Source organism: Dipodomys merriami, unplaced genomic scaffold, assembly GCF_024711535.1.
Source record: "Dipodomys merriami isolate MVZ:Mamm:240054 unplaced genomic scaffold, mDipMer1.0.p SCAF_327, whole genome shotgun sequence".
Classification (NCBI taxonomy): Eukaryota; Metazoa; Chordata; class Mammalia; order Rodentia; family Heteromyidae; genus Dipodomys; species Dipodomys merriami.
The window spans coordinates 301408-326974 of NW_027204793.1; the positions used below are offsets into that span (position 1 = coordinate 301408).

The 25567-nt window shown below is 37.4% G+C and overlaps 2 pseudogenes; one reads left to right on the plus strand and one right to left on the minus strand.

The window, feature by feature from the left end:
* Positions 1-5019: 5019 nt before the first annotated feature.
* On the minus strand, positions 5020-5118 carry LOC138841677 (U6 spliceosomal RNA; annotated as a pseudogene).
* A 17303-nt stretch (positions 5119-22421) lies between these two features.
* LOC138841676 (U6 spliceosomal RNA) lies at positions 22422-22518 on the plus strand (annotated as a pseudogene).
* The last annotated feature ends 3049 nt before the right edge of the window (positions 22519-25567 follow it).

Below are 25567 nucleotides of genomic sequence, written 5' to 3' on the forward strand. Positions count from 1 at the left end.
GGTCCCAATATGATAATACTAGGAGACTTCAACACACCGCTCTCACCAAAGGACAGGCAAAGAAGCTACCAAATTAAGTGAGGCCATACATCCAGTGGAATTAACTGACATATACCAAGTATTTCACCATAAAACAACACAGTACACATTCTTCTCAGCAGCTCATGGAACTTTCTCCAAAATAGACCATATCATAGTTCATGCAAGAAACTTAAGCAAATACAAATGGATAACATAATCCCCTGTATCCTATCTGACCATAGTGGAATCAAGCCAGTTCTCAGTAACAAAGCATACCACAGAAATTTCTCTAATACATGCAAATTGAACAGCACACTCCTTAGCAATGCCTGGGTAATGGAAGAGATCAGAGAAGAAATACATTTCCTATAACTCAATGAAAATGAAAAAAACCTCACAAAGAAACTTGTGGGACACAGCAAAAGCAGTCCTGAGGGGCAAATTTATTGCCCTCCTTGCCCACATCAAGAAAATGGAGACAGACCAAGTAAATAATCTCATGTTGCAATTAAAACAGCTAGAAATACATTAAAAAAATGGAACCTAAAGTTACTAGACGGAGCCAGATAACCAAATTAAGAGCAGAGATTAACCAATTAGAAAATAAAAAAAAAATTACAGCAAAAATTAACCAAACAAAAAGCTGGTTCTTTGAAAAAATAAACAAAATTGATGGACTGTTTGCAAGAATAATTAAAAAAGGAAGAGAGGAAATCCATTTTAACAAGATTAGGGATGCCACGGGAAAAATCATAACACGTACCCAAGATATCCAAATAATCCTAATGGACTATTTTCAAAAATTAATCTCTAAAGGAAGAAAACCTGGCAGATATTAATGCATTTTTAGAGAAATCCAAGTTGTCCAAACTGAGCAAAGAAGAAACCTATTGAATAAGCCAATATCCTATGAGATACAGGATGCTATCAAAAGTCTTCCAACCAAAAAAGCCCAGGACCAGATGGATTCATAGCAGAATTCTATAAGACCTTTAAAGAAGAACTAATACCCACACTCCTCAAGCTCTTCAGAGAAACAGAGAAGGAGGGAGCTAACCCAAACTCATTCTACGAAGCCAATATCATACTCATCCCCAAACCAGGCAAAGACCCAACCAAAAAGGAGAATTACAGGCCAATTTCCTTGATGAACACAGGTGCAAAGATCCTTAACAAGATTCTAGCTAAAAGAATCCAGAAACACATTAAAAAAATCATACACTATGAGCAGTTAGGCTTCATCCCAGAGATGCAGGGATGGTTTGACATTGTAATGATTTTAATGACAAGTTTATTTTGTCAGATATAAGGATTGCTACGCCTGCTTTCTTACTAGGGGCATTTGATTGGTAGATCCTTTTCCAACCCTTCACTCTGAATTTGTTTGCATGTTTGTCTCCTGAAGGCAACAGATGGATGGGTCATGTTTTAGGATCCAAACTGCAGTTCTTTTTCTTTTGGTTGGTGAAGAAAGCCCGTTAATCTTAAGAGATAGTATAGAGAGATGCATTATAGTCACTGTTTTTCTTCTTTCCTTTCCTCTGTCCTTGCTCAGATAGACTTCTATTAATGCCTGTCTGGGTGCAGGTCCCTGTTCCTGGTTGCTTTTCTCAGGTTGTGTTCCACCTCTTAGTAGTCTTTGTAATGCTGGCTTAATGTTTATGTATTAATTTAGTTTTTCTTTGCTATTAAAAATTTTCAGTTCTCCATCGAATGTGAATGCTAACTTTTCTGAGTATATCAGTCTGGGTTGGCAGTTATTGGCTCTCAGGGCTCATGTGGTACTTTCCCAAACCTTTCTTGCATTCAGTATTTGTGTGGAGAGATCTGTAGTGATTCTAATATTTTTCCTATAGTAGTATAGCTCCTTCTTCAATTTTGCTGCATGCAAGATTGTTTCCTTATCATTCAGATCTATCATTTATTCTATAATATGTCTAGAAGTGTTTCTCCTGGGATCCTGCATGTTAGGTGTTCTATATGCTTCTGTTATGTGGGTAAGATGTTCTTTTTTGAGATGGGGAAAATTTTCACCGATTATCTTGTGGAATAGTTGTTGCATTCCCTTGCTTTGATATTCCTCACCTTCTTATATGAAGGTTGAATTTCGTGGCACTATCTGCTTGCCCTTGAATTTCCCTTTGGTATAATTTAAGTGATTTTTCCATATCTGTCATTTTTTTGTTCCAGTTGATGTACTGTGTCTTTTGTATTCCATTTTGTTCACTCTGTTAACTGTGGCTTCCATTGTGGTTTGCATGGAGGAAATGGACTCATTGTTGATTTCAATGGATTCAATGTTGGTTTTCAAAATACTAATCTCACCTCTTAATAAGGTGTGCACTGCCTCTATTTTGTCACTTATCTCATAGCTTAGTGAGGTGTGTGCTACCTCTATTTTTGCATGCATCTCCTGTTTGATGTCCTGCACCTCTTTTGGTATTTCGACCTGGTGTTCTTTCAAATTCTGGTCTATTTCTCACTTTATTTCTTGAGTCATTGCCTCCAGCATGTCTTGGATGTAGTGTTTGTCTTCCATTCCTGCTTTGCTCCCAGTGGGGCTCTCCCCTGGGTTGCTGCTGGCTTTTAGAGATAGCTTGCTATCCTAGGTGTTGATAAACCTTGTAATATTTCTCTGTGATTTTCTCATGGTTATTCAGGGATTATTGCAGACTAATCTGAAATTTTGTTTTGGTCAATAGGTGTCTGTCTTTGCTTGGTTACTGTTTCTGTGCTGGTAGAGAGAGTCTGTACCTGATCTCGGTTCTGTTGGTGGCCGACCTCCAGCTGCTGGTCTGACCCACACAGGATTCTCAGCTCTCTGCTGTAGATCACTGGCAGTTCCCGCCTTTACATGGGATGAGCAGCCTAGACTGCTCCTGTTTATTCCTACAGGTGTTCTTGGCAAGTTCGGATGTGCTGGATGTACTCTCCCAGATGCTGGAGTCTGCTATGGTCTCCTGATGTTTTGTTTTGTTTTATATTTTTGGCTATTTGTGGGCTTGAACTCTGGTCTTGGGTGCTGTCCCTCAGCTCTTCAGCTCAGGGCTGGAACCCTACCATTTGACCCATAGCACCACATCTGGCCCTTTCTGCTTATGTTTTGCTGAGGAATCAGATCCAGGGCCTCTTGCAATCACTGTACTGCTGAGCACATTACCAGCCTGAGCTCCTGACTATTATCGGGTGCTGGAGGCCTGTGTTATTCAATTCCTAGCCTAGAATACATGGGTCAGGTTCTTGTGGGGTTTGAGCTTCTCTTGTCCTGAACCCCCTGCATCTTTTGCTGTCACAGGCATGATTACCAGGAGTGCAGTTCCCTGTTTTTCTCCCCTCTGCTGAGGCGTATGCTCAGCTTCTGATTTCAGTTGGGAGGAGTTGGTTATGTTGCTCAGGCACCAGATCCCCAGGCCTGGTCCCAGACCCCAGCCTGGGCACACCTGTTGGACCTGTGCTGCTGTGTATCCCACCTAGATTATGCAGCTTGGAGTACACAGTTCAAATTTCTTCCACCGTTGGGTGTCTTGACCCAGTGGTGCTGTTCAAGGCTTGGGCGTTAACGCTTCCTTCCAGGGTCTCTCTTGTTCTAGCCTGGCCAGCTGAGTGTGATCCATGGGCTGGTGGAGCTCTTGAAAAGTTTCTAGTTTTAGTGGGTCCTGTGGTGCAGGTTTTGGGGTAGGGGTTCTGGGGATTCCCACAAGCTTTTGAGGAATACACTGTCTCCCTTGAGGAATACACTGTCCCCTGCAGGGTAATCACCCTGGAGCTAGTTGTTTCTGTGTGATGTAGGTTGTTGGTTGCCATTGCAGTCACAGTTCAATTGAGGTGGTTGTGGGATAGGCTGAGAGGTGGTGGCTCTGTGTGTTTCTTTTCTGTCAGTGCCTCCATTGACACTGTTTGGGTCCGCTCCACGGGATGGGCCTCCGGCCTCCACCCGAGGGGTGGGGAGGGCCTCTGTGCAGGTACTGATTGCTGGGGTTTGTCTCTGTTTGCGCTCTCTGGATCAGCACCAGTTCCTTTCAGTTCTGCTCTGGTGTTCTGTGGGCATCTCATGTATCTCTGAGGTTCCTGCCATGGGGCTGAGTGGCTTTGGTGGGATGGAGCCTCTCTGCTCCAATGGAGAGTGATGGGAAGGGGTGGGATCTTTGTGTAAATTCCCTGCTCAGAGGATTATTCATTCCTCAAGATCAGCCAGTCTGACACTGTTACCTCAGGGGTCTTTGGTGCGGGTGATCTGCAGACAACTCCCTGTGTCTCTGGGCCACCGGCAGCTCCCACCAGGCTGGGCTGGCCATGGCTTGGCACGCTGCTTTGTGGCCAATAGACGTTGGGGGAGGCGTCTTCAAGTTTCTCTGTTGTGAAATTCTTCTATTCAATTTCTGTTTTTCTCTGGATGTTGATTTTTGTTGTTGTTGTCGGTCTCTTGGGGAGATTAAACGTTGGAACTCAAACTATCTTTTTGGTTTTGGAGAGCTGTGGCATTCCCCTACTTCCCCGTCACCGTCTTGGACCCCCTCGAGTTTTTGCTTTTTTTATTCAGAAATAATTTTAATTTATCTGTTGAAATGAGTACTAAAGAAACTAAAGATATTTCTGGTGCTTATGTGAAAAATTATACTTTAAAATATTCTGTATTCTGTTTGTATAATGCTCATAATCTATTTTATTCTTTCCTAGATATAAGACTTTGAATTCTACATTGCTTTATAATATATAGGTTCATTAATAAATGTGTCCTTTCAGATTGCATTCCATACCAAAACAGTTTAAGATTCCTTTTTTACTAGGTCCTTATAGTATATTTCTTTGGAATAAAATGACAATGTTGTCTAATTTTAAAGTTTTATAATGATTATGCTATATAAAGGCCTTTCTAAGGTGAAGATTTAATACACTGATGTCAAACTTTTATTTATATGAATTACATATATTGTTACACTTGTAATTTTGTAATCAACTTTTTAATAATTGTTTTTCATTTCTTGCGTCTGAAGAATGAAAAATCTGGAATAATTCACAGATTTTCATATCATCCTTTGCAATTGCCATGTTAATCTCTGTATTGGTGTAATTTGGGTACATGTGCTGCTGAAGCATGTAATGTCCTCTAAATTTAGGTAGTTAATGATGCAATATTTATACAGGATTATATCCTTGGGTGCCTGTTTGTAACAAGGAAACCTTATTGTTCCTAACAATGCTACTGATCTTATTTCCCTAAAATTCTGTGTATAATGGAAAATAATTATATTGTTCAGTTTGTAATTTTTTTGTCAATGACTATTTTAAATCTTTTTCATTTTAGTTTAATCATACATTGAAGCATTTTTAGCTAGGTCCAAAGGGGATGGCTTTTTCAAGTACTTATTTATTCAACTGAGTTTGCTCTGTGTAGCTAACGGATTCAAAGTAAGCCTTGCTTAAGAGCTACTTCTAAACTTCTGCAGCTGAAATTTTCCCAAATGCGGTCTCATTGGCACAAACGTCTACCTGACACTTTACCCTTCTTCCATGTAGGATCAGACCAACCAGAATATCTTACCCTGATCGCGTAAATTGTCTTACTTGAACAAAATAAATCTTAGTTCCAAGGGATCATAGAAAAATGAATATTTCAGACAGAACTTTTCAGATTGGAAGGTTTTTATCAAAATATAATTGTTTATCATACCTACCATTTCAAAAGTAGCTAAAGCCAAGAAGGTGAAAAAATTGTTCATATGCATGATTACCTAATGTCCTGGCCTATCTACCTTCCAACCAGGCAGGAACTTAGACTACTGCCTTTCTATCACCAAATATTGTCATAGCTCCAGGAGAAGTCCATATGTTTCTCCTTGTTATTAGGCCTTAAATTGGTAATGTTTCCCCTTGCCTCCAGTCTGTAAATCTACAAAAGGTAAAGGTTTAAGTCTAACTCTATCAAACACTGAGGTAGAGATAATGGAAAAATACTTTAAATCAGAGTTGCTTTTGATACCCTAACCAAAACAGAACAATGCAAAACATGTGCCATTTTTTATATTATATATAGTTATATATTTTATATTTATATGTGCTGATTTTATATTTCACACAGTGAAACTTACTAGAATCAATTGATAATTTGACAAATAAAGTGATATTTATTTATTCCTATAAATATAATTGGAATATAAATAATTAGGTTTAGAATATATATTAGAATATAAAAAGTATCAATGCAATGTCTTCGGTATACACTTGCGATACCTTCTAATTGCTCATGGTCATCTGAATTCACATTGTTAAAAATCAATGTTGTTTTACTCTAATCTATAAGAGATTTTACTCTGATGCTCTGTTTATTGTTTTAACTCACTGGTCCCGAACTGTTTTTTTACATATTTCTGATGCATTCCTACATATTATACTCCAATTGTCCTAATATGATATCTAATCTTCTATAGACCCATGGGTCCTAATATCTTATGGCTTAGTTACCTGCATCATCAGATAACAGGGGCAAGACTTCTCAACTAGGCTTATGCAACATGCCAGCAGACAGTAACTGAAAATCCATCTCAATTTCTCATTTCTTATATTTCAGGGCTCCAATTCCTTGAGAAACAAGAATTAGCAGCAAGCAATTGTGTAATGTAAGGCAACTTAAAATGAAAGATGAAGTCTCAAAATGGAGAGAAATTACTGTATTTCAAACTGAATTTACAGATGACCAGCCCATATGAGTGAACAAGATCAGAAAGTGTCACAAGATTATTTTTAATACCCCTCCCCTAATGACTAACGTAATATTTCAGTCCAGCATTAGTCGGCCCAAAAAATAGTTCCTGGAAGGATAGATCCGTGATTAATCTACCATGGTCAGGAAAACGACTTAGAGGTTAAATGTAATTCAGCAAAACATTAATTGAGAAGATCGTTTGTGCTTCAAAACACTGGTACTTTAGTACAACTTCGTTCTCTTGTATAAAAATGTTGTCATTCTCAAACCAACCTACATTTAATCTCCTGAAAGTGTATTCCTTTTCAAATAAACTTTTTGAAATCACACTTACCAAAATAACATTTGACAAGTAGATGACACTTAGTGACATTACAAGTTTTTCAAGTGTAGGGAGCAAGTTACAATACAGTTGATTCATTTACCCAGCACTAATGTCAGACAGGTTCAACCATTCATTAAAGTCTAGAAATAGTACCACGCACCATTTGTGTTGCTCAGTAGGTGCCTTCCAGAAATTTGTTAAATAGGTCAGCCTCCCATATTTCAACCCTAAACATTAGCTAATAAAGTAAATTTCATCACTTAATAAGGGGCATTTTAAAAAGTCACAAATACTTGCCTTATCATATGCTGTTTTGTTTTCCCTCTGTCTAACACAGTAAGAAATATGTCTTTAAGTCTTGAATATGGGTACTCATTTGAGATGTGACAAAATATATCTTCTATTTCTATCATATACTTCTATAGTAGTATATGTTACTTTTCTTCTTTTTCCAAAACTTATATGTAGTAGAAAGTTTTATTCCATGTAAAATAAAATAATCACACATATTGTACAAAACCATTTATAAAAACTGGTAGTTAAGAATACATTCAAAGCCATTTTTAAACTTTCTTGTTGACTAATGATTAATCTTGAAATGGATGAGAATATAATCATGTATAGGTGTTTCAAGTCTCCAGTCTTGCAAATTGTTATTGCAGATGAATGAATTATGGAAATATAAGCTGAAATTAGTTCAAGTATGTGCAGGACTGAAACTCCATGGAATGTATATAAACCTTTCAAATATTAACAGACAGTTTAACAGAATGACTATCAGGAAGTTGAAACCAGAGAGCCATAATAGTAAAGACATAGAATGAATGAAAAATGGAACAAGGGGCAAGTACAGCTAGAATACTCAATGTACACATTTGAGAAAGGAAGTGGTAAATCGGAAATAAATCTTGGAGAAGGGGTGGTTGAGAATGATAGAAGGTGTCACTGTGATCCAGGAGCAATGGATAATTAGGTGGACAAATTTAATTGTAAGACACTTGCACAACCTTTGGAAATTCAGTTAAAAAACACAAAAAACACATAAAAATCACAACCAAACAGCAATCTGTAGGGAGTATGAATATGACCTCTCAAAAATTTTAAGCAGTTAATGGAGGAAAGTCTTAGTAAAAGCAAACAAAAATGTTCAAAGAGGATAGTTTGGCGTAGGGGAGGATTCTGAACAGATTTAAATAGATTATCTAAGGTTATAAATCACCTATATCTGCTGCAAATATTATCTTTCTGAACTTGATACTCCAGTCCTGAGCCACAATTGAGAGCTTGGAAATATGTAATGGAAGAAACAAGATGAAGAACCCATTACTCCACTGTAGAGAAAGCAATCCTCTATTTTTTCTCTCATCTCTCTTCACTACATTTTATTCATACTTTTAGGTCAATTCATTTTGAATTACATTTTCCTTCTTTATTCTGGCAAAGTAATTGGTCAAATAATTCACTAAAAGTTATTTGCCACTTTTTTTGATTATGCTGTTTAATTGACTAAGCAAGTCCATTAAATTTTCCTCTTGCATTTTGTTGCCATGAAACAACATCTATGTTAATGAGGACAAATCTAATGTAAAAATTGTATCCAGAAAACCAGTCCAAGAAACTGTGATTACAAATACTTGGCTAACTTTTTTCTTTTTCCTTTACCTTGAAAGTCTTCTTGTGTCTAAATTGCCCAGAAAAATAGGTACTCCATCACTTTTTCTTTCAATCAATTCTAAACTCAAGGATATATTTTGCTAACAAGATGCTTAGAGGAAGCCAAAATATACTCCATTTTTATATTCTCACTTAAGACTCTCCTTAGATACCATATCAGGAACAGTGAAGTTTTTCTTTGCAAAACTTTTTCAATATATTATTTTTCTCTTGTTCTTGCATTTGCTCACCAAGATGTATGGAGAAGAATAGAGGTAAATCACCCATACCTTAGAAGACAGGTCTGTTACAAAAGGACAATGCTTCTGTGTCCTACTTCTATGTCCTCCTCTCAGCAATTTCCTGATTTCCAATTAAACACAGCTTCTTGGCTATTGAAGCCTCACCCACTGCTTCATCTTCATAGTTTCTCTTTTAAAACTCTTTTAAGGGTAGAGACCCAGCTATATACAACCAATCTGAAAAAGATCCCAAACCTCAAAATCTAAAGGAGTTTTATGACTCTTCAGGAGGACAATTGGGAGACCTAGGACCCCCCATGCCAATCGTTTGATCATCACATTCCTGCCTCGGTTTGTCCCCTTTCCTATTGGCCAATATTCGTCGCTGTAACTGATCTGGATATGACCAGGTGTCAGGAATGGTAGTGGTTAGAGCCCCGTTCTTTTTTTGTCTAGGAGACAACTCCTCTGCTACTTGCACTCTCAGCAATCACTGGCAACCCAATGACTCATATCCTTTTGCAGGTTTTGTACGTGTTCCTCCATTTATTGTTCTGGCTACTAATGACTCTCAGTTTTCCCAGGTTCAATTAATTCATCCATGCACTAAAAGAGCAGTAGGATTGATCCTTGCAATCGGTGCGCAATCATCGCTACAGTGGCTTCAGCTACCACCGCCGCTATATTGCTGTCCCAAAGCGTGTCCACCGTGCAACAGATAAACCAGCTGATCCCTCAACTGTCATCCATAGAATTATAACATTTACAAGTTGCCAATCATCTTAAGGGAGGCCTCCTTGTGCTCCAACAACAAATAGACTTGCTCCAAGAACAGATTACGTTTCTTTGATTACAACAAGGAGGACTATGTAATGCTATGACTACTTCTGTCTGTCAGCTTTCCACTCCCGCACCCAATTTCACTGAACTTAGTAACTACATCAAAGTCCCTAAGTCCCTTAAGTAGTTAAACTTCAACCAAAACCTGCTGCATGATGTTACCCACCTAAACCAGACCACCATTCAGCTTATTCCCGCTGTCTCCTTTTTAGAAGATGTGCTTAAAAAGTTACAACAATGGTTTTCGCCATCCTCTCTGGTCATCTGGGGAGGCCGTGCACTTGTAGGGCTTACTCTCTTAGGAATTATTAAATGCTTGCACTCCCGGCAAAAATGCCTCCAATGACGGGTCACCATAATGACGGTCCTTTTAAAAGAAAAGGGAAAATTTGTGGGTAGAGCCGGTCAGAACTGGTTGAGTCAGCTAGAGTAGCAGTTGAAGCACACTTCCTGCTCATAGAGACGGGACCCACAGGCACGTCTGCCTAGCTTTACAGCCATGAGCTGTCCATGCTCCCTACATGCCCCCAGGGGACCAATCAGTGCCTGTCACCAAGCAATGCCCATGATCAACTCCCCGCTAAGTAATTGGCTTGGAAGGACTCAGGAGGTTGGGAAAGCTGGGCCTATAAAATCCCAACCCTTGTGCAGAAATAAACCAGACCTGCTTAAGCCTGTTCTCCCAACGTGTGTTCCTTGAGTGCGTCGTTCACACTTACCTCCTGCCGGAGATCTAGCCCTACAATGTAGCAACGGGGGAGGCCTTATAGTCCTTCACCTTCATTAGACTTGAAGCTAAGAATCTGTGATTAGTTGGAAATCAGGCAAGAGCTAAGAGGAGGACAGAGAAACAGGACATAGGAGCATTGTCCTTTTGTAAAAGACACTGTCATCCATGGTATGGGTGATTCAACTCTATTCTTCTCCATACATCTTGTTGAACAAATGCAAGATGAAGAGAAAAAAATAATCTATTGAAATAATTTTGCAAAGAATAACTTCACTGTTCCTGATATGGTATCTAAGGAGAGTCTTAAGAGAGAAGATAAAAGTGCAGTATTCTTCTGTTTCCTCTAAGCATCTTGTTATCAAAATATCTTTGAGGTTATAAGTGATTGATCCAAAAATTGGCAGAGTACTTATTTTTGAGGGCACTTTAGACACAAGAAGACTTTCAAGGTAAAAGAAAAAAGAAAAATGTATAGGTAAATATTTGTGATCACAGATTCTTGGACTGGTATTTTGGAGACAAAGTTTTACATTAGAGATTGTCCTCATTAACATTGATGCTGGGTTTCTGTGGCAACCAAATGCAAGGAGGAAGTTTAATGGACTCGCTTGGACAAGAAAACAGCATGATAAAAAAATGGCTTATAATATTTAGTGAATTATTTTGACCAATTACTTTGCCAGAACAAAGAAGGAAATATTTAATTCAAATCACTTGAATTAAACTTATGAATAAAAGTAGTCAATATAAATTAGAGAAAACGTAGAAGACTGTTTCCTCTCCAATGGAGTAATGGGTTTTTGATCTTGTTTCTTCCATTCTATCTTCACAAGCTATCAAGTGTGGCTCAGGACTGGAATATCCAGTTCAGACCAAGAGAACTCGCAGAAGAAAATATTTGCAGCATATGTAGGTGATTTATAACCTTAAACAATCTATTTAAATCTGTTAAAAATTCTCCTCTATGGGCTGGGAAGGTGGCTCAGTGGTAGAGCGCTTGCCTTGCATGCCTGAGGCCCTGGGTTCGGTTCCTCAGCACCACATAAGCAAAAAGAAAAACAAAAAAAAAATTCTCCTCTACCCCAAATTGCTCATTTCGAACAGCTTTGTATGCTTTTCCCAAGATTGTCCTTCATTACCTATTTAAAATTTTGAGAGGTCATAATCGTACTCTATAGAGACTGCTGTTTGGTTGTGCTTTTTGTGTGTTTTTGTTTTTTGTTGTGTTTTTTTCACTGAATTTCAAAAAGTTGTGAAAGTGTGTTACAAAAATGTCCATCTAATTGTCCAATGTTCCGGGATCAGAGTCATTCCTTCTATCATTCTCAACCAACCCCTTCTACAAGATTTATTTCCGATTTACCACTTCCTTTCTTACATGTGTATATTAAATATTCTAGCTGTACTTGCCCCTTGTTCCATTCTTCGTTCATTCTATAGCTTTATTATTATTCCTTTAATATTATTAATATTAATTCAATTTCCTGATAGTCATTCTGTTAAACTGTCTGTTAGTACTTTGAAAGGTTTATATACATTCCATGGAGTTTCAATTCTGCATATACTTGAACTGATGTCAGCTCATATTTCCATAATTCATTCATCTGAAGTAACAATTTGCAAAACTGGAGACATGAAGCACCTAGACATGATTTCATTGCCCTCCATTTGGAAGATTAATCTGTAGTCAACAAGAAAGTTTAAAAATGGCTTAGAATATATTCCTAAATACCAGTTTTTATAAATGGCTTTGTAGAGTGGTGTGTGATTATTTTATTTTACATGGGATAATATTTTCAACTACCTATAAGTATTGGCAAAAGAAGGAATCTAAAATTTACTACTGTAGAGGAAAATGATAGAAATAGAAGACAGATTGTATGTTTGTCAAATCTCTGATGAGTACCCATATTCAAGACTTAAAGTCATATTTCTTACTATATTAGACATATAGGGAAAACATAAAACACCATATGATAAGGCAACTATTCATGACTTTTTAAAATGTACTTATGTGATGAAATTTATTTATTAGCTAATGTTTTGGTTTGAAATATTGGAGGCTGAACTATTTAACAAATTTTCAAAGGCACCTACTGAAAAACACAAATGGTGGGGGGTACTATTCCTACACTTTAATGAATGGTTGAACCTGTTTGGCATTAGTGCTGGGTGAATAAATCAACTCTATTGAAACTTGCTCCCTACACTTGAAAGACTAGTAACCTCACTAAATATCATCACTTGTATAGTGTTATTTTGGCAAATGTGATTTTTAAAAGTTTATTTGAAAAAGAATATACTTTCAGCAGATTAAATGTAGGTTATCATTTGTTTGAGAATGACAACATTTTATACTACAGAACCAAGTTTACTGAAGTACCAGTGTTTTGAAGCACTAAGGATCTTCTCAATTAATGTTTTTTGAATTATATTTGACCTCTATTTCAAGTATTCCTAGCATTGGTAGACCAATTATGGATCTATCATTCAGGAACTATTTTTTTGCCTGCTGATACTGGACTGAAATCATTCATTAATCATTAGGAGAAGGGTATTACAAATAATCTTGTGACATTTGTGGTCTTTTTCACTCATATGGCATGGTCATCTGAAAACGGAAAGTTTGAATTACTGTACTTTCACATTTTGTGAAATCATCTTGCATTTTAAGTTGCCTTGCATTTCCCAATTGCTCACTGCTAATTCCTGCATTTCAAGGAATTGGGGCCCTGAAATATAAGAAATGAGAAATTGAGATGGGTCTTCAATTACTTTCTCTTGGCATGTTGCATGGGCATAGGTGGGAACTTCTGCCCTAGTTATCTGATGAGGCGGATAACTGGGACCTGGGATCCTAGGACCCATGGATCCTGTAGAAGAATAATACCTTTTAGACACCATATCAGCAAAATTTGAGTATAATCAGTAGGAATGCTTCAGAAATATGGAGAAGAGTTCCGGGAAGATGGCGGAGGAGAAGCGGGAATCTGAACAAGCTCTCGCATAGAAAGTAGTTTTAGAATTCCAGTGAACAGTCCTAAGCCAGAGAATCACACCAAGTGTGCCATCACAGGACAGAGAGTTAGACAAGAGAGGGGAAGCCAAGGAAACGCATCAGCTGCTGCTCCGGCGGCGGGGTCGCGGCGGCAACCACCGCCACGGAGTCATACCTGAGACACAGAGAGTCTGGACGAAGGAGCCAGACGCAGCGGACGAGCGGATCCTACTCAACACCAACAAGAACTGACAAGGAGCGAACATCTTCATCCTGCTGTTTGCAGACCAGAGACGACCCAGGATCCAAGACTCGGCGTGAGTACAAGCCCGACATCCTCACTCCTCAGGGAGCAGAGGAGGGAAGGCCACCCCTCCCCCCCCAGCACCGGTGATCTCCATCTTGGATACCGACAAAGCTCGGAGGAGCTGCTAGCTCCAGCTCAGGCCTTGGAATAAAACGAGTCATTTAGCAGGTCACAAGAACTTAACGGCGAAGTGACCTGCCAGACTCAGCTCCATCCAGGGAAAAGTCACCCAGCTCAGGCGCCAGCCATCGGAGTGCCTTGCCTCACTGGGTAACCAGAGCCAGAGGCTGCCCCTCCCTCTAGCAGCCACCACAATCAATTGAAAAACAGAAACCTTGAGAATGGCTCCAGGCTGGGCGCTGTGAGCTTTATCACAAAATAGCCCCAGGGAAAAGCTACTGTTTGTTGAAAGGCCTCAATTCTACCCAGAACCTAGCCTCATCACCACATCCCCCTCTTTTGTGACTCTCAAAGCAGACCACCCTCCCAGAAAACTAACCTGGGAGGGGGATCTCAAAATCTTGGGTAAAGCAGAGCATTTTTCTGCCTCTTCCAACCAATCTACTTAAGAAACAAATCAAGCCACAGGACCTCAAGCTGACCAGAGACTCCAACAAGAGACTGGTTGCAGACAAAAGGGAGATACAGGATTCTTCCCACTCCTCCCCCCCCAAAAAAAAAAAATCAAAAGACTTTTTTTTCTTTTTTTTCTTTTTTTTTTCTTCTTCTTCTTCTTTTCTTTTTTTTGGTTGTTTTTTGTTTTTTGTTACCTTATATATATATATATATATATATATATGTATATATATATATATATATATAAATATTTTTCCCTTCTAAAACTTTTATTAATCTTTAATTTTTGCCTCTTCTGAAAAAATAATTGTTTTCCAGTAACTTTTTTTTTTCTCATCTTATAATTTTTATTTTAGGAATACGTGAATGAGAGTTTTCCTTTCTTTTCTTGTCTTCTTTCTCTTTTTCTTTCTTTCTTAATTATCTTTTTGTTTTTTATCTAGCTCTACTGAACTTCTGATCTTTTCTTCTCCCTTTCCCATCCTTAAAGATTTTCACATCTCCTCTATGTCCCTCCCCTTCTCTGAACATATTCACATTCCTCTCTAAATAGACGGTCCTTTAACCTCTATAATAACATTAATTTTTACGTTTCTATTCTTTTTCTGGTCTCTCTTTATTCCCCTTTCCGTCTCTTCTTTTTTTCTCTCTCTCTACTTGCATCCTACCCAACCCATTTCCTGCACTGTGATTAGGACATAGTTAACTCACCCTGTGCCTCCCCACACCAATCTATTCCCATTTTTTACCCACATCTCTCCCTAATCCTAATAATTTCTGGTTTTCCAAATTCTTTTCTGCGGTTCGAAGTCCTTTAACATATAGTCGTTTGATGTTGAATAGATGTATCTGTTGAACTAGATTGTATCTGTAGACTATTGACTGTACAAATGCAAACTTTGGTTGATGGTTGCCTTAAGATAGTGTTCTAGCACAAAACTGGTGCAATTTTATCTCAAATGGGCCGAGTAAGCCGGAAAAACACAAGAAAAATGGCAAATTCGGGTATCTCAATTCCCAACCTTGATAATCAGGGATTAGAACAGATAAAGAATAATCCAGAGGAGAGTTCCCAAATAGCTCTACAAACACTAATAGCAAACATGATAAATGAGAAGTTTGACAATGTACAAAGGACTCTGTATGAGCGTGATAGGGAGAGAGAGGAGGCATCCCAGAAGTTTATACAGGAATATCATAAGCGTGAGGAAGCTTCTCAAAAACTGATACAGGATTTGCGTGAACAACTTGAGAATACTCAAAGAGAAAGGGAGGAATGGCGTGAGCAGGCAGAGAACACTCAAAGAGAACTGCAGGAATCCGACAGAAGGGAGGAAACTAATCAAAGAGTAATTCACGAATTAAGAGACCAGGTAGAGAATACACAAAGATCACTAAAGGCATTCATGGAATCCATTAACAAAGAGCTGAAGGAAGTCAGGGAGACCACAAAGGGAATGCTGAATGGAACCCAACAGAAGGAATGGCAGTCCAAAGAAACCATAACCAATCAACTAAGTGATTTGAGAACAAACACTGAACACCAAATTAAGGAAGTAAAGAAATTCATACAAGACCTAAAACAGAGCTTCAACAAAGAACTTGAAGCCATCAAAGCTGACCAATTAGAAGGAAAAGAGATAAAAAACAAAGTAGAGAGTCTTGACAGCAGGTTAGACCATGCAGAAGATCGAATCTCAGGGATTGAAGACAGCCTAGATATTATAGAGAAAGAACATACAACCATCCAAAACAAGTCCAAGAAATATGATAGGTCTATCCAAAACCTGGAAGACACCATCAGAAGGCCCAATCTAAGGATAATGGGTGTAGAGGAGCACCTAGAAACAGAAGTTAATGGTCTAGGAAATTTGTTTAACAGGATCCTAGCAGAGAACGTCCCAAACATACAAAAAGATAGGCCTATTCAGATACAAGAAGCTTTTAGAACCCCAAATAGACCAGACCAGAATAGGACATCCCACCGTCACATTATAATCCACACAGGATCAACCCAGACCAAGGAAAAGATCCTTAAAGCTGTCAAGGAGAAAAGGTTAATCACCTATAAAGGGAAACCAATTAGAATTACCTCAGATTTCTCAGCAGAGACAATCAAAGCAAGAAGAGCCTGGAATGACGTATGCCATGCCCTACAAACAAACAACTATCAACCAAGAATACTGTACCCAGCTAAACTCTCCTTCATAACTGAAGGCCAAATAAAAACCTTCCATAGCAAAGAAAAATTGAAACAATACATCTCCACCAAACCAGCCCTACAAAAGATTCTTAAAGATGTCCTACACATAGAAAACCAACAAGAACGCAACAAAGGCCAAGAAACTGCACCCAAACTGAGAATCCAAGAACCTTAGGAAGAACCCAGCTTTCACAGCCCCCAAGAAGGTGGATAACATGGCAGGAACTCCCCAATACCTCTCAGTCCTATCTCTTAACGTTAACGGACTGAACTCTCCAATTAAGCAACATAGACTGTCTAATTGGATTAAAAAACAAGACCCTTCTCTCTGCTGCCTGCAGGAGTCACATCTTGCCCGTAAAAACAAACATATTTTCAAGGTTAAAGGCTGGAACAAAATCTACCAAGCAAACGGCCCTCATAAACAGGCGGGAGTTGCAATCCTAATATCAGATAAAATAGACTTGAAATTAAAATTCGTGAGAAGAGATAAAGAAGGTCGCTACATACTAATTAAAGGATCTCTCCTTCAGGAGGATATTACAATTCTAAATACCTATTCGCCAAACAATGGAGCACCCAAATTTATCAAAGAAACATTACTTTCCCTCAAATCCCATATAGATCCAAAGACATTAATTGTTGGGGATTTTAACACACCACTCTCCCCACTAGATAGATCAACTCGGCAAAAACTCAACAGAGAAACCGCAGATCTAAACAGCTGCATAGATCAACTAGTCTTAACAGACATTTACCGAACATTTCACACAGCAGCATCAGAATACACATTCTTCTCAGCAGCACATGGAACGTTTTCTAAAATAGATCACATTTTAGGCCACAAAGCAAACTTGTCTAAATTCAGAAACATTGAAGGTATACCCTGCATTCTCTCTGACCACAAGGGAATAAAATTAGAACTCAACACCAAAAGCCACCAAAGAAAGTCCGGTATCACATGGAGGCTGAACAACACACTGCTGAACCATGAGTGGGTCATGGAAGAGATTAGAAAGGAAATTCAAATGTTCATGCTATTCAACAAAAATGAACACACAAATTACCAGCTCCTCTGGGACACAGCAAAGGCAGTACTCAGAGGCAAGTTTATAGCTCTGAGCTCCTACATCAACAAATTGGAGAGATCAGAAACTAGCAATTTAATGACACATCTAAACCTCCTTGAAAAAGAGGAGCAAGATAAACCCCAATCCCGTAGACGGAAAGAAATAATCAAAATTAAATCAGAATTAAATGAATTAGAATCCAAAAAAACTATAGAAAGAATCAACAAAACAAAGAGTTGGTTCTTCGAAAAACTTAACAAAATTGACAGACCCTTAGCAAACCTTATCAGAAAAAGGAGAGAACACACCCAAATTAATAAACTCAGAGATGAGAATGGAAACATCACCAAGGAAACAACCAAGATTCAGAACATTATAAGGGAATACTTCTCAAAACTTTATGCTAATAAGTTTGAGAACTTGACAGAAATGGACTTTTTCCTAGCAAATATTGACATGCCAAAACTAAACCAAGATGAGTTAAACCAGCTTAACAGGCCCATATCAAGCATTGAAATAGAAACAGCAATAAGAGACCTCCCAGCTAAGAAAAGTCCAGGACCAAATGGTTTTACAGCGGAATTTTACAAGGCCTTCAAAGCAGAGCTCACACCAATACTCCTCCAACTCTTCAATGAAATTGAAAGAGAAAGCTCACTACCGAACACATTCTATGAAGCCATCACAACCCTCATCCCAAAACCAGGCAGGGACTCATCAAAGAGAGAGAACTATAGACCCATTTCTTTGATGAACATTGATGCAAAACTTCTCAACAAAATTTTGACCAATCGACTTCAACAATTCATCCAAAAAATCATACACCATGATCAAACAGGATTCATTTCAGGGATGCAAAGCTGGTTCAATATACGCAAATCAATTAATATTATTCATCACATCAACAGGATCAAGAATAAGAACCACATGGTCATCTCAATAGATGCAGAAAAAGCATTTGACAAGATCCAACACCCCTTTATGATGAAGGTTCTGGAAAAATTAGGAATCCATGGAACATTCCTCAATACAATAAAGGCTGTATATGACAAACCTACAGCCAGCATTATACTCAATGGTGAAAAACTAAAGCCATTTCCTCTTAACTCAGGAACAAGACAAGGATGCCCAGTCTCTCCACTTCTCTTCAATCTAGTATTAGAATGCCTAACTACAGCAATAAGACAAGATGCAGACATAAAGGGAATCCAAATAGGGAAAGAAGAAATAAAACACTCCCTCTTTGCAGATGACATGATCTTGTATTTAAAGAATCCCATAGACTACACTCCCAAATTACTCAAGCTGATTCAAAACTTTGGCAAAGTAGCAGGGTATAAAATTAAACCCCCAAAATCAATGGCTTTTCTATATGCCAACAATGAGAAAAGTGTGGCTGAAATTAGGAAAGCAACTCCATTTGTAATAGCCCCACAAAAAATAAAATACCTAGGAATTAACTTAACCAAAGAAGTGAAGGACCTCTATGATGAAAACTTTAAAATCTTGAAAAAGGAAATCAACACAGAACTTAAAAAATGGCAAAACCTCCCATGCTCCTGGATTGGCAAGATTAACATCATGAAAATGGCAATACTTCCCAAGGCTATCTACAAATTCAACGCGATACCTATCAAAATTCCACCCTCATTCTTCAAGGAAATAGAGGAGGCAATCCAAAAATTCATATGGAACAATAAAAGACCCCTAATAACAAAAACGCTCCTCAACGGAAAGAACACTGCTGGAGGAATATCAATACCAAATTTCAAACTCTACTATAAAGCCATAGTAATCAAAACAGCTTGGTATTGGCATAAGAACAGACCTCAGGACCAATGGAATAGATTTGAAAACCCAGAAATGAACCTACAGACCTATAGCCATCTAATCTTCGATAAGGAAGCTAAAACAATAGAATGGAAGAAAGACAGCCTCTTCAGTAAATGGTGCTGGCAAAATTGGTTAACTACATGTAGAAAACTAAAGCTAGATCCTTATATATCACCCTGCACCAGAATCAACTCCAAATGGATCAAAGACCTTGAACTCAAAGCAGACACTCTGAAAACATTACAGGATGGAATAGGAGAAACCCTAGGTCTCCTTGGCTCAGGTCGAAATTTTCTGAATAGAGACCCGGAAGCACAACAAATCAAAGAAAGGTTGGACAAATGGGATTGCATAAGATTGCAGAGCTTCTGCAGGGCAAATGACATAGCTGGCAAGATCAATAGAAAGCCCACCGATTGGGAGAAGATCTTTACTAGCCATACAACGGACAAGGGTCTCATATCTAAAATATACTTGGAACTCAAAAAATTAAACCACCCAACAAGAAATCCTCAAAGAAACAACTGCCCAATAAATAAGTGGGCGAAAGACTTAAAGAGAAGCTTCTCTGAAGAAGAAAGAAGGATGGCCAATAGACACATGAAGAAATGTTCAACATCCCTAGCCATAAAAGAAATGCAAATCAAAACACCATTGAGATTTCACCTCACTCCAGTTAGAACAGCAAAAATCAAGAACTCTAACAACAACAGATGCTGGAGGGGATGTGGACAGAAAGGAACCTTACTTCATTGTTGGTGGGAATGTAAACTTGTTCAACCACTTTGGAAAGCAGTATGGAGGTTCCTCAAAAGACTTCACATAGATCTCCCCTATGATCCAGCAATCCCACTTTTGGGCATTTACCCAAATGTTTACAAACAAGAGCACACTAAATCTACCACCACAACTATGTTTATTGCAGCATTATTTACCATAGCTAAGACATGGAACCAACCCAGATGCCCCTCAGTAGATGAATGGATCAAGAAAATGTGGTATATATACACAATGGAATTCTATGCCTCCATCAGAAAGAATGACATTTCCCCATTTGTTAGGAAATGGAAAGGTTTGGAAAAAATTATATTAAGTGAAGTAAGCCAGGCCCAAAGAAGCATAGGACCCATGGTTTCCCTTATTTGCAATATCTGGTATAGGTATGAGTCAAGCGGAAAAGGTCAGATAATGTGATGTTAGGAAAATGAACCCTTAAATAGGTATTTTAATGTTTTCGTTTCTTTCATGCATGTGTTTCTAACGCATTTATAAGATTATTTCTTTGTTGCTTTGTATGTCCCTCCCCCACAGTGTAACCCCCGCTTTCACTATATTTGATGTCAGTATAACATGTAGAGGAGATGGGGACAAACAAGTCGTTTAAGGATTCAGGTGGACCTGTTGCAACAATGAGAAGTACAAAATGTCATGTCAAAACCAGCTTTACAATGTCGGTGTGGGGGGGGAGGGGGGTAAAATTGGGTGGGGGGAGGGGGGAGGCGGGGAAGGGAAGTGAAGGTTAAACAAAGGAGGAGGCTGCAATGCTTGGTAAGAAATGTATGCATTATCCTGCCCATGTAATTGTAGCCCCTCTGTACAGTATGTTCTCAAATAAAATAAAATACAATTTAAAAAAAAAAGTAATATGGAGAAAAACAATTTGGGACCAGCGAGTTAAAACAATAAACAGAGCAGCAGAGTAAAATCCCTTATAGATTAGAGGAAAACAACATTTTTTTTTTACCATGTGAATTCAGAAGACCAAGAACACTTAGAAAGTATCACAAGTTTATACCGAAAACCTTGCATTGATACTTTTTATATTCTAATATATATTCTACTCCTGATTATTTATATTCCAATCTATTTATTGGAATAATATAAATTAATTTATCAAATTATCAATTAATTCTAGTAAGATCCACTGTGTGAAATATAAAATCAACACATATACGTATAAAATATATAATTATCTATAAGAAAAAGTTTTGCATTGTTCTGTTGTGGTTAGGGAATCAAAGGCAACTGTTTTAAAGCATTATTCCATTACCTCTACCTCATTGTTTGGTAGAATTAGAACTAAAGCTTTACCATTCGGGGATGTACAGCTTAGAGGCAAGAGGAAACACTGTGATTAAAAAACTACTAATTTAAGGCCTAATAACGAGGAGAAACATATGGACTTCTCCTGGAGCTATGGAATATATTTGGTGATAGAAAATCAGTGGTGTAACTTCCTGCCTGGTTGGATGGTAGTCAGGCCAGGACATTAGGTAATCATGCATATGAACAATATTTTCACCTTCTTGGCTTTAGTTACTTTTGAAATGGTAGGGTGTAATAAGCAGTTATATTTTGAAAAAATACCTTCTAGTCCGAACAGTTCTGTCTGAACTGTTCGTCTCTCTATAATCCCTTGTAATTAAGATTATTTTTGCTCCAGTAAGACAATATATGCTGTCAGGGTAAGACATTCTGGTTGGGCTGTTCCTACATGAAGCAAGGGTAAAAGGTCAAGGAGACATTTGTGCCAGCAAGACCTCATTTGGGAAATTTTAAGCTGCAGAAGTTTAGAAGTAGCTCTAAGCAAGGCTTACTTTGAATCCATTAGCTCAACAAAGCTAAATCAGTTAATAAACAAGTACTTGAAAATCCATCACCTTTGCACCTATCTATAAAGGCTTCAAAGTATGATCAAATTTCAAATGAAAAAGACTTAAAGTAGTCATTTACAAAAACTTGCAAATGTGAGCAATCGAACAAACAACATAAGTTTTTTCCACCATACACAGAATTTTACAGAAATAAGATGAATAACAATTTTGGGAACAATAAGGTTTCCTTGTTACAAATAGGCAACCAAGGATATATGCCTGTCTTAAGATTGCATCATTAATTACTTAAGTTTATAGGATACTACATGCTTCAGCAGCACGTCTAACCGAATTACAATACAGAGATTTATATGGCTCTTGCACAAGGATGATATGAAAATTTGTGAAGTATTCCATATTTTTCATTATTCAGATGCAAGAAATGAAAAACAGTTATTCAAAAGTTGATTACAAATATACAAGAGTAATAATATGTGTAATTCATAGAAATAAAAGTTAATTTGACATCAGTGTATTCAATCTTCACCGTTTTAGAAAGGCCTTTACATAGCATAACCTTTATAAAACTTTTGAAATAAGATAACATTGTCATTTTATCCCAAAGAAATAAAATTCTATAAGGACCTAGGAATTAAAAGAATCTTAAAATGTTTCTATATGGAATGCAATCTGAAAGAACACATGTATTAATGAACGTATGGATTATAAAACAATGTCGAATTCAAAGTATTATATATAGGAGCGAATGAAATATATTATGGACATTATACAAACAGAATACTAAATATTTTAAAATATACTTTTTCAGACAAGCACCAGAAATATCTTTAGTTTCTGTACTACTCATTTCAACAGATAAGTTAAAATTATTTCTGATTTAAAAAATCACAAACTCTATAGAAATCATTATAGATGTATACAAACAACTCGAATATATTTTGACATCAATGTCAGGCAATTCACTTGGAAGAATACCATGGAATACATGAATTTTTAAAGTAAGGTATTGCTGTTGCTTTGTATTGTGAAAATATTTTCTATGGACACATAGGATGGACTGGCAATTTTGAAATTTAAGAAACTTAACTGATCCATTAGGACTTAGGAGAACAATTTGTACAGCTTTCCACAACTTCAAAGAGGTAGTGATACATACTTATCCTTTTGGCAATATCAAATGCAGTTTCTTCCAAGTTGTGCTTCAGACCTGGCTTGATATAATGGTTCAACAGAAGGAGATCCAGCGTATCTTTGCTATATCTATTCCCAGCAGCAAGATGCAGGGGGTCAAGAGGCCTTTAACTTGGCCATTGGTATCTGCATCATGATGAAATAAAGAAGCCACTCTGTTATTATTCCATGTATAAGTACTGTGCAGGGATGTCCAGCCATTCGCAGTTATTACATGAATATCTGCCTTGAGCCACCAACTCATGGACAATATCTAAGTGTCCACTGTAGGCGTCTCGATGAAGAGGGGTATACTCATCGTCATCCCTAGTAATCACATGAGTGGCCTTTTTGGAAAATAGTCTCTGCACTGTAGTAAGGCGATTATTTTCAGCAGAACAAAGAAGAAATTTGCTTGGATACTATTTCATTTTTTTCTTGCAATTGATACCATTTCTCACTTTTTCATCTTGTTCCTCAACTTCATCAGAATTGCCTAACCAGAGACTTTGAGTGCCAATGAGAATGAGTTCTCCATGTATTTCCCCAATAGTTCACATTGGATGAAATGGTCAGAAAAATCTGGTGAATTTTCTGCATCTGTTTTTTTCACTATTATTTATTTTCTCTTTTTTCATTTTTACTATTCTAAATTATTCGAACTGGAGAGTAGGGAATTGGTAGAGAGCAGAGGAAAGATTTTCCTCCGTATTTAAAGGTACAGACTGAAAATGAGGACCAGTGTTTTCTTCTTGTGCAGCTTATTCTAAGAATGAGAAAACAGGAAATAATGTATTCTATGTAAATGAATTGGGATATGGCAGAGCAGAAAGTGAAATGATGCAACCAAAAATATAAAAGCAAAATAAATTAGGATAATTGTGGAGCAATCATATTACCTATGAGAACCATGAAAGGGAGAGAGCGAGAGACAGATGTGCAATGATCTAGCTAGCCACAAAATCCATCCCTCTCATCAAATTATAGAGCAAATAAATTCATTTTTTAAAAGAGATGGAAATAGAATTTAAGATCAGATATCTCCATTGTTTTTAATTATATTCTTATTATCTTAAATACTTGTATAAGGGAATTTTCATTCAACATATCAGTTTTCTAAGTAAAATGGATCTTTATATAACTTTTCCACACCCTTCCAAACCTCGCCCCACTTTAATTTTTTCTAGTTTCATACTATCTGCATTGAATATTATACCTTCACTCTCTTCCTCCATATCTCTTTTTATTCCTTCCTTTTGACTTCCACTCACATATTCCAAGTGATAGTTTCCTGGTATTCATTTTGTTGGAGTAAAGTTCAATTTTATAAGAAATTACACCTTTGAAATACTCCTCTGCAAATAGCATGCTTTGGTTAATATTTTTGTGTAAACTTGTATAAATTTCTAGCTTCCAAATATGGCTCTGACTTAGTTCCATTAATATATTTTTAGATCTATCCTTTTCGTTGCAAATAATGTAAGAGTCTTCAAAATGGATGGGTTCAATCCAATTGTGTATATGTGCCACACTTTCTCTAATCATCATTCTGCCAAAGGGCATCTGGGCTGTTTCCTTAACTTGGCTACGGTGAATAGTGCAGCAGTGGACATGATTGTGAAAGTGATTTTACTGTTACATTTTGGAATAATTCATCACTTCCTTTGTGGGAGCAATACTCTATCCAGTTACCCAGAATAAGAACATCCTTCCCTTCATCTTCATCACATTGAATTGCAAGTCCTCAAAAACACACTTACCCCTACAGGTCTCAATAAGCTAAAACACCACTGTGCCCATATTCTTTCAAAACATTTTTCTCATAATTGTACATATAATTTAGTGAGAACCTTCTATGTACTTTCCTAATGTGGGAATGAGGGACATGACAGAGTAAACGTAAGAAATATGCAACTTAATTAGCTATTATCATATTTAAAATCATGTTCAGCTCTAATTCATAGCCTCAGATAATATTATTTTAATCTTTATTTGATTACTTCATCTAACCCGTAAATTATATCAGGTGAGTTAAAAGCAAAGGCAAAAAGTGTGGTTTAATTTTGACACTCATGTGTGAGGTTGCACAACATGGGCAAATAGATGGATTGGAATTAATAGCTCTTATCCATTTTGTTAACGTAGAGATGATTTTCCCAACCTGATTCTTGAATTCGTATTCCATTCAACAACAAGAAACATGTGATAATTTCCTTTGTTTGGCTCCTTATTAAATTTTTTCCATTTTATTTTATAATGGATGATTTCATAAATGTACTGT